General features: G+C 39.1%; 1 protein-coding gene across 7 annotated transcripts in view; it reads right to left on the bottom strand.

The window, feature by feature from the left end:
• The window catches only part of BLTP1 (bridge-like lipid transfer protein family member 1), a 203,403-nt gene extending 196,568 nt beyond the window's left edge, over positions 1–6,835 (bottom strand). For 6 of the 7 annotated variants that reach the window (XM_055316940.1, XM_055316944.1, XM_055316946.1 and 3 more), the window contains exons 1-3: positions 6,600–6,835; positions 4,370–4,542; positions 4,002–4,082 (exon numbers count right to left, since the gene is read on the bottom strand). The gene's annotated coding sequence lies outside the window, so the exon portion shown is untranslated. The remainder of the gene's footprint in view (positions 1–4,001; positions 4,083–4,369; positions 4,543–6,599) is intronic. The other variant, XM_055316941.1, reaches the window with a different exon arrangement.
• Positions 6,836–16,247: the final 9,412 nt, after the last annotated feature.

Below are 16,247 nucleotides of genomic sequence, written 5' to 3'. Positions count from 1 at the left end.
GTAATAAAACTATTTCCTTTTGCCTATCTGGCCCTTAAGCTTCTCTTTTATCTTCTACCTTATGTCACTTCTGTCAGAAAACTCTACCAAATACATATTCAAACTACTGGCCCAACAAAATAGGGTCTTTGGGTGTGGGAAGAAGGAAAAAGAAACTGGCCACACTCTCATCATACTTACCAACACTCTCATCATATCAAATTCAAAGAAAATGTTGTTTAACAGTGTATTGCTACCAAAAAAACCCACAATAGCCAATTCTGTGAGCTAAGAATGTTGCTACAACTGAAATTGGAACTTTCATTTAAGTAAAACAACAACCAAAAAAGGCTACTTCAGGGAGTTTTATGAGGATATGACTATATAATACCACTGGTGATATCAGACACAGCATTTTAAATTGAGTATGGATAGAAAAAAATGGATAATACCACTGGTGATATCAGACACAGCATTTTAAATGAGTACAGATAGAAAAAAATGGATATGAATAGAAATATAATTTACATATGCATAAAATGTGACAAAGTACAATAAGATCAGTAATCTAAAGTTTAAACTTTAAACATTTTGGTCAATGTTCTCCTCTCTTTGAAATGTTCATTCCATGGTATTAATTCACCATTAAAATGATAAAAATACAGCTACCATAACAATGGCTATAACATTTATTCAATGCTTACTGTGTCCTAGGCACTGTTCTAAACATGTTATATGTATTTAATCATCTAATTGTCATAAATAACTGTTCATTTACAATTCCCCACTTTACAGATGAGAAAAATATGGCATTGAGAAGCTAAGCACAAACATAATTAAGATATGACCTCAGTAATTATCTCTTCATTCTCAGTTTCTTTATATGAAAAATGAATTCCTTCCTCCCAGCTCTACATTTAGAAGTTACTATGAATGCTACCAAAATTAATATTTTGCTATAAAAAACATATTTTTCCCACTATGGCATTTCTTCTCCTGAAAGGATCCTCCATTAAATCAGAGGTCAACACTGTTTTTTAAATAACCCTAAGTGGTAACACATCAAGTTATAGAGACTGATTAGCAGCACAGAAGGCCAAATTATAAAGTGAGCCAAATCTGACTTAACCACCTCCCCACTTTTCTAGAACCTCTCTCTCAACTGGTCATAAAGGCTATATTTATGTACTTTGAAAAAGCTTATTTGACCCTAAAGAACTTGACAATTGCTAAAAGACATATGGTAGTTTTTAAATATCCAAAAATTCTTTAATATTCCTCCCTTCAAGTGGCGAAACTTAATTAATTCCCCCTTTGAAGTGTGGGCTGGACTTAGTGATACAGTTCTAAAAAAACATGACAGAAGCAATGGTGTGTAAGTCAAAAATGGCACGACATCTTCCTCTTTGCTCTCTTGGATCATCTATTCCAGGGGAAATCAGCTGCCTTGTTAGGACACTTAAAAGGCCTGGAGAGGTTCACATGCTGAGGATTTGAGGCCTCCAGCCAATAGCCATGTGAGTGAACCATCACGGAAGCAAATCCTTTAGCCACAGTTGAGACAACTGAAGTCCCAGCCAAGATTTTGGCTGCAACCTCCTGAGAGACCCTAAGACCAGAGGGAACCAGTTTTTAGGCATGCTCAAATCCAGACCCACAGAGACTGAGATACTAAATATTTTAGACCACTAGATTCAGGTATAATTTGTTACTCGGCAATAGATAACTAATACAAAATATGATAAAACTAATTTTGCAAGATAACTGCAAGTTGTCTCTACCCTAATGGTTCATACTTGTCATGTTAAGCTAAACTACTGCACTCTACTCTCCTCCAACTTACCAAAAGCTGAGGAATCAATAATAACACACCAAGAAGATTACCAATTATATGAATGAACCATTTCCTCTCTCTACTCTAACTGGAAGTCTTCTGAATGGACTCTGGAGCAACCTCTACCCTGCCTCCTATAAAAGAAGATCTGTGTCTATAACCATCACCTTACCTCCTATCTTAGTAGAAGTCTATCTAAAGTTCTCTTGACCTGAATCCTAATATTCCATCCCTTCCAGCTTAGTCGGTGATTAATTATTTTCCCTCATTCTTCTGTCCTCAAATTTTATTTCTGATGGTTTTTTTATCCTCAGCAAATAAAGATTTAAGTCATATTATCTATACCTCTAGAAAACAAAAAACTCTCTCTCAAACTCCTATCTCTAGCTATCCTCTCTCTATTCCACTTGAAACCAAACTTTCTGAAAGAGTAAATGACATCAGCTATTTCAATTTTCTTATCTCTTACCCAGTGTGAACTGGCTCCACATATATAATTGTTCTTGCTCCGGTCAACAACTTCTTGACATGTTCAATGGATACTTTTCCTGTCTTCATTTTATTTAATGTCTCAAAGATACTTAATTGTTCCCTTTCTCCAAACTCAGTACTCCCACTAACTTCTGTAATTCTCCTGCTTCCTTATCTACTTATTCATCTTTTTTTTTTTCATTCATCTCCTTTGAGGTGTGTTTTCCTTCCATCTGATTTATTAGTGTTCCCCATCCTCCTTTCTCTTCTTTTACTTTACATTATTTTTTTCCTGAGTAATCTCACCCAGTCCCATTGCTTTTAACCAACACCTATAATACAAAACTAAATTTTATGTTTCCAGTTGGATATTCTTAACTAAGATCCATATATACAACTTCCCAATGACATTTCTTGGAAGTCACAGATGCCTCATAACTATAGCCCCAAACTGGTCTTCTCCAACCAGGTTTCCAAATCTATTGTTCTTCCTATACTGCCATAGTAATTGGCCCCACTCGGTTTCCCAAGCCAGATATCATAAAATTCAGTTATCTTTCAAATATTTATTGAACATTAATTATGTGCTTGAACATGACAGTAACTAGAAATTATCCTGACTCTACTCTCCCTCAAGCCTACCAAGTTCTACCCAGTACATGTCCTTTGCCTCTCTCTAATCCATCTCCATCCTTAATTCCAATTTGCATCACTATACTTCTGGTTCTCATTTGCCACCTGGATTATTACAATAACCTCTAAATGATCACCAACCACTCTGCCAAGTTCATCATTCTCTCAATTCATCCCCAGACTGTTGCTTGACCATGTCACTTCTATATGTTATTTACAAATTGCCTGCAATTTTCTCAAATGAAAGAGTTAATTTTCTTAATCTTTCATGAAATTTTTCTAATTCTATCACTATCTTTAACATGAAAAGAGTATGGTAAAATGAAGACTATAAGAATCCTATTTTCCCACAGTACCTTAAAGCACCTTCATTTATGAACTAAAGTTATGAAAGATTTATTATAAATACAAATATTTATCATATGGGTAGTGTTTTCCAAGTCTTTTACATAAACCAAAAATATCTTTGCATCTGCAACTCAAAAAAAAATGTATGGTATTTCACAAAAATATTACCTTGAAAAAATACTCTAGACTTTCCAGGGCCATGATGACTACTACTCTAATACTTAAAAAAACTGAAATAGTGCCTGAAATAAGGTATATGATACTCAATAAATATTAGCGAAATGAATTATTTCTTCATCATGTTTAACCATGTCTTCTATGATTTTCCATAGAACTGATAATAAAAAATATACTTGAGTTCAATCATACCCAGTTTTCTGTAAAGAACAAACCAAACTAATTTTCTTCACTTCCTTGAAAACTCTTTATTTATATGGACAGATAAATGAACAAGCAAAAGAGGAGGAAAAAATGTTGATACCTGATCAAGAATCAAGCCAAAGTTTCCCTTGGCTTTCTCCTGCCAATACACAAACTATGAACTTGAGTTGTCAGTCAGATATCAACAATTCAAAAGTCATATAAAAGAAATGGCAGGTCATATTATACACCCCCCACAACCTCTACTCCTTGACCAATTAAGCAGATTAAAACACAACTGAAGCAGAAAAAGATTTCCTTTATCTCAGCTTTAAATGGAAATCAGATTTTTTTTAAATTTAGCCAAAATATTTACCCAGATTTTTTTCAGAGTCTGTAATGTTGTTTTTCTTCTTCCTTATCTTCAGAAGGTCTACCTGCAGTGTTTCATCTTAACCTGAAAAGAACAACATTTTATCCAATTATACAAGATAGTCTCGCTTAACCACATTTCACCATTTCAGATTACTGGGTTACATGTGTATGAACGCACACACATGTAAAGTTTTTAATATTACTCTAACATTGCATTTCCTTCTTTAAAATTTCCAAACAAGAAATACTTCTAAATCTAGAATAAGACCACAGTTTCCAAACTACAGCATTCTAAATGTTTCAAAAACCACTATATCCATGGAAAGAGCATGACTGGATAGTCAGAGAGTTGTAGAGGTCAAATCCTACCTTTAAAACATACTCAAGGGGCACCTGGGTGGCTCAGTCCATTAAGCATCAGACTCCGGGCAGCCCGGTGGCTCAGCTGTTTAGCGCAGCCTTCAGCCCAGGGTGTGATTCTGGAGTCCCGGGATCGAGTGGAGGAGCCTGCTTCTCCCTCTGCTTCTCTCTCTCCCCACTCTCTAATAAATAAAATTAAAAAAAAAAAAAAAAGCATCTCTGTTTGGGATCAGGTCATGATCTCATTATCATGAGATCAGGACCCCTGTCAGACTCTGCACTCAGAATCTGCTTGAGATTTTCTCTCTTCCTCTGCCCCACACCCTGGGCGGGCTCCCTTGTGTGCTCTCAATCAATCAACAAACAAATAAATAAATCTGTAATATATATATATATATATATATATACACACACACACACACACACACACACACACACATATACACACACACACACACACTCGGGGATCGGGGATCCCTGGGTAGCTCAGTGATTTAGCACCTGTCTTCAGCCCAGGGCATGATCCTGGAGTCCCGGGATCCAGTCCCACATCGGGCTCCCTGCAAGGAGCCTGCTTCTCCCTCTGCCTGTATCTCTGCTTCTCTCTGTCTCTCTGTATCTCTCATAAATAAATAAATAAAATCTTTTAAAAAAATACTCAAACTGTGACCTCAGAAAAGTTGTTCTCTCAGACTGTTGGGTCTTTGCTGGCAAGAATCATGTCTCAGGGGGGATCCCTGGGTGGCTCAGCGGTTTAGCGCCTGCCTTTGGCCCAGGGCGCAATCCTGAAGTCCCGGAATCGAGTCCCGGGATCGAGTTCCGCGTCGGGCTCCCTGCATGAGCCTGCTTCTCCCTCCTCCTGTGTCTCTGCCTCCCTCTCTCTCTCTCTCTATCATAAATAAATAAATCTTTAAAAAAAAAATCATGTCTCAGTTTCCTTCCTATTCCAAGCACATAGCACACTTTTCATCAAATGGAATCACCTCGCAAACTCTTAAGATACTTGGGAGATGATAAGGCATACTGATTAAGGGACTGTAAACTGGAGTCCGATTATCTGGTTTAAATCACATCTCCTGACTTTCAACAAGTTGATTTTTAGGGCTGTATCTTTATGAAATGATAATAAAAGACCTTATATGATAGGATTGTTATGATGATTAAATGAGATAACATGCCTATGAAATATGTACCACTCAACAATTCTGTTTAAGATAAATATTCTGGTTAATTCACCTAATTTTATATTTAATGTTTATGGTTAACTTAGAATAAATCCGCTTCAATGCCATGCAAAGAGTGAAAGCAGCAACATGAAACCAGTTGAAACTTACACGCTTGGACAATTAAAAGGCTATTTCCTTAGGGCGGAAATTTACCAGAACTCTTTCCATTTAACAAGCGTCCCGGGATCCCTGGGTAGCTCAGCGGTTTAGCGCCTGCCTTCGGCCCAGGGCGTGATCCTGGAGTCCCGGGATCAAGTCCCCCATCAGGCTCCCTGCATGGAGCCTGCTTCTCCCTCTGCCTGTGTCTCTGCCTCTTTCTCCCCCTATGTCTATCATGAATAAATAAATAAAATCTTAAAAAAAAAAAGAAAGAAAAACAAGCGTCCCTAACTTTCCAATGTCAAAACTAAGGCCAATGGGATGGGGAGTTAGGTGTGGGAGAGTGGGTGGGAGCCAAAACTCTGCAGACGGAAAACCAACTTCCCTTCACCTTCCTCTGACCAAAAGATAATGTTTCCGATGAAATGTGCTCTTCCATAGCGCAGACTCGGCCAGCACCAATTCGGAATACAAAACACTCCCCGCCTGGATTGGAAAGGGGGTTCAAAGGCTTCACCGCCCTCGGTCAATAGACCCTACGTTATCGGGGGCGCGGCAGCTCAGAGCTGCGGGCAAGGCTAAGCCAGAGCCTGCAGGTGCACGGTCCTTCCCGCCCGCCGAGTCCACGCACCAGCCGCGGGCGCCGCCCACCCGCCTGAATCGCCGTCCACAGAGGCCGCTCCTGCGTCCGCGCCCCCAACAATCTGACCGCCACGGCCCTTCCAGGCCTGCCCACTGACCTCCGACACCGGGTCGACAGGTCCCGGGGCCGTACAAGAAACTGAGAAATGAGTCGACACCGCAACACACAGCAGCGCTGACGCCAAACCCCCGAGACTCCGACCCGGCTGAATTCCAGAGGTGATGGGAATCCGCTCACCCCAGCCCTGCCCAGTCCGACCCCGTCCCCTCACCTGGGCGAGCGCCGGGGCAGCCCGGAACCGCTCCGGCCTCTCTCCGAGGGACCCCACAGGCCTCGGGCAGCGGCAGCAGCGCCGAGCCGGACCCGGGCCGCGAAACTCTGCCCGCGCCACACCCTCCAAGCCCTCCACCCCGGCCGGCAGCCACAGGTGCGGCCCAGGGCCCGGGCCACTGACACCGAGGGGCGGAGAGGGATGGGAGGGGTCCCAGCTGGGGCCAGGCGTCCCTGCGGCTGCGTCAACTGGTAGCGTCTTGCGTCATGACGCCGGTACGCCAGCCTGGCCCCGCCCAGGAGTCTGCGGCGCCCGCCCCCGGCCCCTCCCCGCCCGTCCCGGGGCTGAGGGTGGAGTCTGGGCGGTGGGGCGGAGGTCAGGGGCGGGGTCGCGCGGAGCGAGTGTCCACGCCCGGCCTTCCCGACCCGCGAGCCGCGGGAACGCGCCCGCCCGCAGAGCGCGGACCGAGAGGAGAAGCTGACCGGTGCTAGGAAGCGAAATGAACCCTCTCGGAATAGAGAGCAGTGCTCTTCTGACCTTATCAATCCCGGGAGTTTGATTGTACGGAATGAAACTACGTTGAATCGACTGATTGTAGGACCGTGCTAATGAAAAGCGGTTTGATGCTCGCCATTTTTAAAGACCGAGACCCTCCATGTTACTTAACCGAGGCAAACGACTCTCTGGAGTTCGAGAATTCTCTCGGGTATATTGCGCACCTCTGGTGCACGTGGTGCACGAATCGTAGAGGAAAGTGGAAAGCAGCCTAGGTCGGTGGAAGCTTTGTGATTGCTTGAGACAGATGTGGAATATGCCCGTAGGGCCCCTAGAAATGCACCCGGAGAGGTGCCAGCGGCGGCAAGGGGTGGTTCTAAGCACTGTGTGTTTATTGATTCGCTGACTCCTCCCCAAACCCTGCGAGGTGAGTGCTACGTCCCCTCTGTCCCCATTTCCCATTAAAATCTAAGGTACACAGAGGTTAAATAACTCGGAAGGGTGGGGTTGAAACCCCAAGCAGGGTGCCTCCAAAGGTCATGCTCTTAAGCATTACTGTGTAGTGTAGACTGCCTCGAGTTCTAAATGGCTAAAACTCTAGTTGGGGGCAGCCCGGGTGGCTCAGCGGGTTAGCGCCGCCTTCGGCCCAGGGCGTGACCCTAGAGACCTAGAGACCGCGTCGGGCTCCGGGCTCCGTGCCTAGGGCCTGCTTCTCCCTCTGCCTGAGTCTCTGCCTCTCTCTCTCTCTCTTTCTCTCTCTCTCTCATGAATAAATAAAATCTTTAAAATAAAATAGGACTCTACGTCTGACTTCCTGAGTTGAACCTACCATATCTCCCGACTTTTTCAAGTGGGAATTTTACTCTTACCCTAAAAGCAATTGATGTGATATCAAAGGTAAAATAAAGCCAGAAAAGGTTAAACATATGACATACCATATTAGCCCTTACTGCGTATGAAGAAATAGAGGCCCTGGCCGAAGTGTTACGAAAAGACTGGATAAAAAAGCAAAAAGAAAAAAAACAAAACATACACCTATCTTAATTACTTCCCCCTTCTACCAGGACACTCCTATCACCCTCATTTGAATTACCTCTTTAGAGTTTATTTCCTCACTTCTGCAAGAAATCAATTTCAATGGTCTTTTTCAAAATCTGGAAGAATCGCAGTCTTTCTCCGTCTTTGTTCCTTAGTAGGGCACCAGGACCCCACATGAATTCAAGTTTGCCACAGCCAAGCTGCCAACTTGGAAACTGTCCCAGTACAAATACTCCAGAAATCTAGAAATTACCTCAACCCGGGGTCTCCAGGATCACACCCAGGGCTGAAGGCGGCCCTAAACCGCTGAGCCACCCGGGCTGCCCAAATTTAACCAAATTTAGCTGTTTTCTATTTACATGGATATTTTCACCATGAAAATGTCTTACAGTAAAATAAAATGAAATATCCTTTAAAAAACTAAACGTATACTAAAAAAAATTTTAAGAATTAAAAGGCACCAGCTAATGCCTAATGTGGATTAGTTCATTTAACTTGAGCAGGCCCATAATGTAAATACCAGTTGTGGTTGAGGAAGTTTAGAAAAGTTGAATAACTTGCTCAAGGTCACACAAGTTAGAAAATGGAACCAGAACTTGAAGTCAAGTGAGTCTAACTCCAACACCTATTATCTTTCACTACTCCATACTAGATCCAAGTTTAAAAAAAAAAAAAATTCTCAAATTGCAGAACTACAACACATAAAAAAGTAAAACCACAACTACTTTACAGATAACTTGAAAACAATGTTAAAACAGCATACTATCTGTATTTTAATGCATAAGGGAAGTTACTGCCACCAAATTCAATATGTTAAAGTTTTTTGAATGCTTAACTCAGGTTTTTATTTCTCTATCATCTAATAAATTCTTAAAATCGCAATATCTTTTTTTTAATTTTTTTTATTTATTTATGATAGGCACACAGAGAGAGAGAGAGAGAGGCAGAGACATAGGCAGAGGGAGAAGCAGGCTCCATGCACCGAGAGCCCGACGTGGGATTCGATCCCGGGTCTCCAGGATCGCGCCCTGAGCCAAAGGCAGGCGCTAAACCGCTGCGCCACCCAGGGATCCCCAAATCGCAATATCTTTATGTATAAACCTGAGTGTTCCTCAAGTTACTATATACTTTTTATAACACCAGGATACCAAGTTTAAAGTCCATTCTCATACCAAATCATCATCATCATCATCAGTAATATTAGTAAGCCCATATACACAACAAAAAAATCAATAGATTTCTATATTATTTCACAATATACCTGCCAAATGAAATTATTTTTCTTTTCACTTTCCACTAGCCAATGCAGGCCATAATTCAAACTTCTGTCATGCCATAAATATCATGGCATGTGTATAGGAAAATCACAATTATCCACTTTAAAGCTGATAAAAAGTGAGAACTGAATATGCATTTTGTACATCTTTTGATATACTAGAAAAACCTAGTTTTCCAATAATGATTTTGAACTTTGAAAATAACATAATGTCCTACAAACCAACAGTAAACAAACCACCAACCATGAGTAAAAGATATGAACAGACAGCTCACAAAAAAGAAATACAAATGGGCCTAAAGTAGGACAAAAGATGTTCTTAATTCTCATAAAAAAGAGAAAGGCCAGTTAAAGCTGCAGTTGAGCTAACCATTGCTTTTCTTTTCAAAGGACAAAGCTCAAAAAATTTGATAACTCAGTATTAGAAAAGACTTGGGGAGACAGCCCCCCACTTTGCTGGTGGGCATATGAATTGATTTAGCTTTAAAGGAGAGTAATACAGTAATATCATTTTAAAGCTGCCAATGCTCCTTTGTTTTGACCCAGCAATTCCACTTCTAGAAATGAATCATACAGATATCTTTACATGTGACTAAAATGTACAAGCTATCCATTGCTACGTTGTTCATAAAAATAAAAGAATGTTAACAATCCAATAAGGTTCAATTCAAAAGACTAGTTTAAAAATTATGGGACACCCATAGAGCTACAAAAAAATGTGGTAGCTATAAAAACACTGATAGAAGATAATCTACAATGTGTATTATAAAAAAGGTGAAGAGCAAAAAATACACATGTACCTGTGAAAAATAATAACAGGCCCAAACCTACAAATTTGGCTTTATAAACACACTGCTCAAAAGACTTAGTTGAACAGAAATTAAAATTTCTAGTCAATAGCACATAGTATAAAAACAACATTTATATGCGTGTATATATAATATCACTTTTAGGCATAGGTTATATATGAAAAAATGATGAAGAAAAACTGATATAGACTATCATTGGAAAGGGAAATTAACTAGATATCCTGGCCCAGGATAAGTTTGTAGAAAGATTTCTTTTTTACTGGATATATTGTTTTATAATATCTGAATTTTGTAATGAGTGCATATGGTACCTAGAGTAAAATAAAATATTTCAATGAAATATGACTCTCTTTTTTCTTTGGCTCTCCTATGAATTTTTGCTTTCTTCCTTCAAACCCAAGATGAATTTACACTTTTTATATTAGTTTGCTAAGGCTGCCATAACAAAATATCACAGAGTGGGTCGCTTAACCAACAGAAATTCACCTTCCAACAATTCTGGAGACTGGAAGTCCAAGATCAAGGTGTCAGCAAGTTGAGATCTTCGGAGACCTCTCTCTCCCCTTGGCTTGTAGATAGATGCCTTCTTACTGTGTCCTCACATGGTCCTTTCTCTGTGCAAGCATAACCCTGTTGGCTCTCAGAGTGTCAAGGACACCAGTCACATTATACCAGGGCCCAGCCCCATAACCTCATTTTAACTTAATCACCTCTGTAAAGTGCATATCTCCAAATATAGTCACATTCTGAGGTACTGCGGGGTTGTGGGGGAGGTTAGGGCTTCAATACATGAATTTTGAGGGGACATAATTCAGTCCATAACATTTGACAAACATGATCTTTTCCTAGAACTAGTCTCTTTTTCATTCTTCTACAGTTCTTTGAAATATACATTCCACATACCTTACTTTAAAACTCTTGTTGGGGCATCTGAGTGGTTCAGTCGGTCAAGTGTCCGCCTTCAGTTCAGGTCCTGATCTCCGGGTCCTGGGATCCAGCCCCACATTAGACTCCCTGCTGAGCAAGGCATCAGCTTCTCCCTCTGCCTCTGCCCCACCCTGCTTCCCCCTCCCCCAGCTCATGCTGTCTCTCTCTTTCAAATAAGTAAATAAATAAAGTCTTTAAGAAAAAAAAAAACTGCTTTTATTTTATATTTTATTCTTTTCATTTATTCTTCTAATTTTTAATTATAAAATTTAAAATTTTTTGTAAATTATCGTTTGATCTGGTGTGCGTTCCAGAAAAGACTGAAAGGTGGAGATTCTTTCCTTCATCCCCTACTATTGGTCAATCCCTCTCTTGGCATGTGTGCTGCTAGCCTAAGTGACAAGATCTTTTCTCTCTAATAAACTCTCTTTATTGCCTTTGTAGCTACAGTCTTTCTGCAATTCACTAATCATCTATCACTATATCTTTGTTCATCAGGTCACAATGTGAAAAAATTATTTCAAAGTCTTCTTTATTTTGATTTTTCATGTCTCTATTTTTCTTCTTAAGTCAAATATTTAATATCTATATGCCAGACACTGGACTAAGCCCTAGATATGCATACATAAGCAAGGTAGACATGGCCTCTGCCCTTGAGGAGCTTATAGTCAGTGGTAAAGTTAGAGAATAAACCAAAAGCTAAATTCTATCGCTGCACTCTAATAATTCCTGGTTATATTTTTCTTCCTCTAACACATACTAAGTTCAAATTCTATTGATTTTTATGTGATAGAAAACTGACATACATTGGCCTAAGTAAAGGTTATGTACTGGGCCTCATAAGCTTTAGACACCAGAAGTAGATCGACTTCAGGTTAGTCATGAAGTTCCAAACCATATATATCTCCAGGCCAGCCTGGCTATATGTCTCAAAGGCCATTAACTATGTTAGCTTCAATCTCATGTTCCCATTGTAGCAAGACAATAGCAGAGCTCCTAGCCCTATTCCCTCTCCATCGTTTGATCCAGCAAGAAAGAGCAAGAATCTTTTCTGCAGAAATCTCGGCCAGAATCTCCTTGTGTCTCATTCACTGTTCTTGGGTCCCATGCTTACTTCTAAAGGCAATGGGGACTGGGGTAGTGTTGACCAGCCTTGGCCATATACTCCAGCCCAGAATCAGAGCTACTACCAAATTCAAGCTACCATTACTTGATCAGTAAAGATGTATCACAAAACACAGTGAGAAGATCGCCAACTATGAATGAGGAAGCAGATCCTCAACAGACACTTTATCTGCCAGTCTAGATCTTGGACTTGTCAGTCTCCAGAACTGTGAGAAATAAATGTTTGTTGTATAAGCCACTTCCAATCCCCACAAAAAGACTTTTCACAATGTTCACAATGTTTTCCATTTTTTCTGTTTCTAAATATCTTTTTACCCTACTACTAGATTGTGAATTTCCTTAGGAAATGTCTTCCATAGTTTTATATTCAGGCCAGCATTGCATCTGGCATAAGGTAAAAACATTTGATAAATGGTTGTTAAATAAATGAAGGAAGGAATAATTAAAGATAACAAAAATCTATGTAAAAACCAATATGTCAAAGAATGTTTAAAAATCAGTAAATATCATTCCCCTCATTTGAATGTGAAATACACACCCATTATATCAGAATTTCTATCTTACTGAAAAATAGTTTAAAAATAAAGGTACCATTATCTAGTGTTCCTGGTTGTTGATATTTCTCAATTTGAAATAAGATGCAATGATCCAAAAGCTATCATGTTTGAAGGACCATACATTTTTTACTAACACTACATATTCAAATTTGCTGAGTGGTATCATCATCATAGTTGTTATAGTTAATTCATATTGAGCACTTAGCATGTCCCAGTATATCTTTCTTAAGCAGCTTATACATATTAATTCGTTTGTTCCTCAGAAAAAAAAAATATATGGAAATCTACAATCAGGATACAATAGAGATGAAAGCAGATGTCTTTCAAACAAACATGCGACTAAGAGCCAATGTTTCCTTTTAATGCATATTAATTTGTTTGGTCCAAATTAAATCTCTCCAAATCTAAAAAGGTGTAATATAAAAAGCAATGCAAAACTAACACCTAAATATGCCTTGCTATTTAGCTATTGAAAATTGGCTGAGTCAAGGAGTTTTCATATGAAGCCTTAAGTAAAAAATGTTGTAGTGATACAGTCAAATTTATTAAGAAATCCAAAGTGCTGACATTGCATCAAAATCTATGAGAATAAAGATGAAATCAAAAATACACATCTTTGCAGAGACATTAGAATCTATTGGTATCCATAAAATTCAAAGCCGGAGGGGCATCTTGGTGGTGCAGCTGGTTAAGCATCCCGCTCTTGGTTTTGGCTCAGGTCATGATCTAAGTTATGCGATCTGGGTTATACGATCAGCCCTGCTCCCAGCATTGTGCTCAGTACGAAGTCTACTTGAGATTCTTTCTCCTTCTCCCTCTGCCCCTCCTGCTTATGCTCTCTCTCTCAAGTAAATAAATAAATCTTGGGGGGGGGGACCCTCAAAGCCAAAAAGAAACTCTTTCTAATGCAAACTTGAAGAACTATCACTTTTATCTCCTTGAAATGTTTTTTCTTCCCTATCAGAGTCATTTCCGTCTTGTCTGAACAAAGCAACTTTCTGATACAGTTTCAAAAAGTAGCTGCCTGTATCTGATTTTTAAAAAGCAGAACTGAACATTATCTGCCTGAAAAAAATTACTTTAGAGAAGTATGGCATATACTATCTTTATTCTAAAGAACTTTTGCACATATTTAAATCAAATAGCCCAACTAAAAATAATGCTATGGACTGGAGAAAAGAGTTCTCAAAGTATGAATTACTGTATTTCCTGGGTATCTTCTTTTAGACAAGGAAACTGAGGTGATACATTTCCTTCCCACCACTTACCATATAACAATAATAAAATGTGGTCATCAGAAATATTGAATTATATGATTACTTTTTTGGGGCACCTTCAAATGACACATAACATTCTGTATATTTAAAGTGTACAACTTATTGATATATATATATATATATATATTAACATGATTACCACTGTGGCTATAGTTAACATCTCTATCATGTCACATAATTATCATTTCTTTTTTGTAGCGAGAACATTTAAGATCTAGTCTCAAAGTTATTTGGAAGTATATAATACAGTATCATTGACTATAATTACTATGCTGTACATTTGATCTCCAGAACTTGTTTAACTACCAGTTGCACACAATTAATTGTTGCAACATGCTCCTTAGTTACCAATATACAAATTAACTGTGATATTTTGATTTGGATCTCTAGATACAACCATTCCTTTATTGAATTAATATTTATTAAGCAATTATTGTAATTTTGTTTCACAATTATAGCACTATTGTAAGTGCTGATTATACAATGCTGCACAAATAATTTGCCTTCAGGGCAATTACATCCTAGAAGTGGAGATAGACCACAGCCAAGGAGATAAATAAATTTGTTTGTATACAAACGAACACAATAGTGTATACAATATGTGAGTACAAAGAAAGAAACCAAATAAGGAAATGTGATAGAAAATAACTGGGTTTAACTTTATTTATTGATTTTTTTTAAAGATTCTATTTATTTGTTTGTTTGTTTATTTATTTATTTATTTGAAATAGAGCAAGAGTCGAAGAGAGCACAAGCAAGAGGAGGTGGGCAGAGGAAGAGGGAGAAGCTAGCTCTTCACTAAGCAGGTAGCCCAGTGGGGGGCTTGATCCCAGAACTCTGGGATCATGGCCTGAGCAGAAGGCAGATGCTTAACCAACTGAGCCACCCATGCGCCCTTGATTTAACTTTAAATGAGGTCAGCAGAGAGAAGAGCTAGACAAACAAAAACCTACAGGTTACTGCATCAATATCAATTTTTCTGATTTAAATAGTGCAACATGGTTATGTAAGATGTTGTTAATAGGGAATTTGGGATAAGAGGTACACAGAACTCTCTGTACTGTTTTTGCAATTTCTTTCTGGTCAGATTATTTCAATATAAAAGTTTAAAACTAATAGATAACTTACACATTGTGCTAACATCTACAAAGGAAAGTAAGAAGGGAGAGTGGAGTAGTAGAAACTTTAGGGAGGGTGATCATGAAAGATAGCTCTAAGGAGGTGATTTTGAGCAGGCATTAGAAAGATAAAAATAGTTTGCTGAGAAGGAAAGCAGCAGCATTTCAAGCAGAATTCCTGTAGCCTACAAAGAGGCCCCAAGGCAAGAAAAGCTGGCATGCAAAAAGAATGAAGATACTTTTGAGGTGAAGATACTTTTGAGGTGAGGTAAAGCAAACAAGGGAGAGAATGGGACAGGAGAATAAGGTTGATGGAACAGGAGAAGCACTGGGGTGTTTTGTACTAGCTGGATTTTCTTTCATTTTTAAGCCTCAAATCCACCAGATGGTATTTTTTTCTGAGCTAAAACAAGTATCTTGTCTATCATACATTGTCTAAATCGTTCATTTATGATCATGTATACCAGTGCTCCACATACTTTAACCTTCATACAAAGTACCTGGGGATCTTTTTATAACACAGATTCTGATTCAAGGTATAAAGTGTGAACTGAGATTCTACACTTTCAACAAAATGCCACATGGTATTGTTGCTGTTATTTCATGCAACAGATGGGTCTAGGTTGTAGTATGTGATAAGGAGCTTGGAATTTATGCTAAATTCAATAGGAAGCCATTGAAGGATTTTAAAAAGAGACAAAATGCAATTTGCTTTGTACTGTACTTCAATCTCTATAAGACTCATTATATTGTTGGTTCAGGCATTCTCTCTCTTCCAGCAAGTATTAAGTAAGAATGCTGTTTCAAAGTTCTAAGTCACCTTGCAGGTTTTGGGTTTCTTCTACTTATTCTCTTTGGGGCTTAACTCCAGTTAATGAGCTAGGTCCAGGTCAATGGCCTTCAAGTGCTCTTGCTCATGTGTTCCTAAAAGATTTTGTAAGCAATATACCCCTACACACATTAATATCTTAAATTTTTCATAATAAGCTTATATCATTGCAAAGGATGCAATTTTCTATATTATTA

The sequence above is a fragment of the Nyctereutes procyonoides genome, unplaced genomic scaffold, assembly GCF_905146905.1.
Source record: "Nyctereutes procyonoides isolate TBG_1078 unplaced genomic scaffold, NYPRO_anot_genome, whole genome shotgun sequence".
NCBI classification, from domain to species: Eukaryota; Metazoa; Chordata; class Mammalia; order Carnivora; family Canidae; genus Nyctereutes; species Nyctereutes procyonoides.
This window is presented reverse-complemented; position numbering and strand designations above follow the sequence as displayed.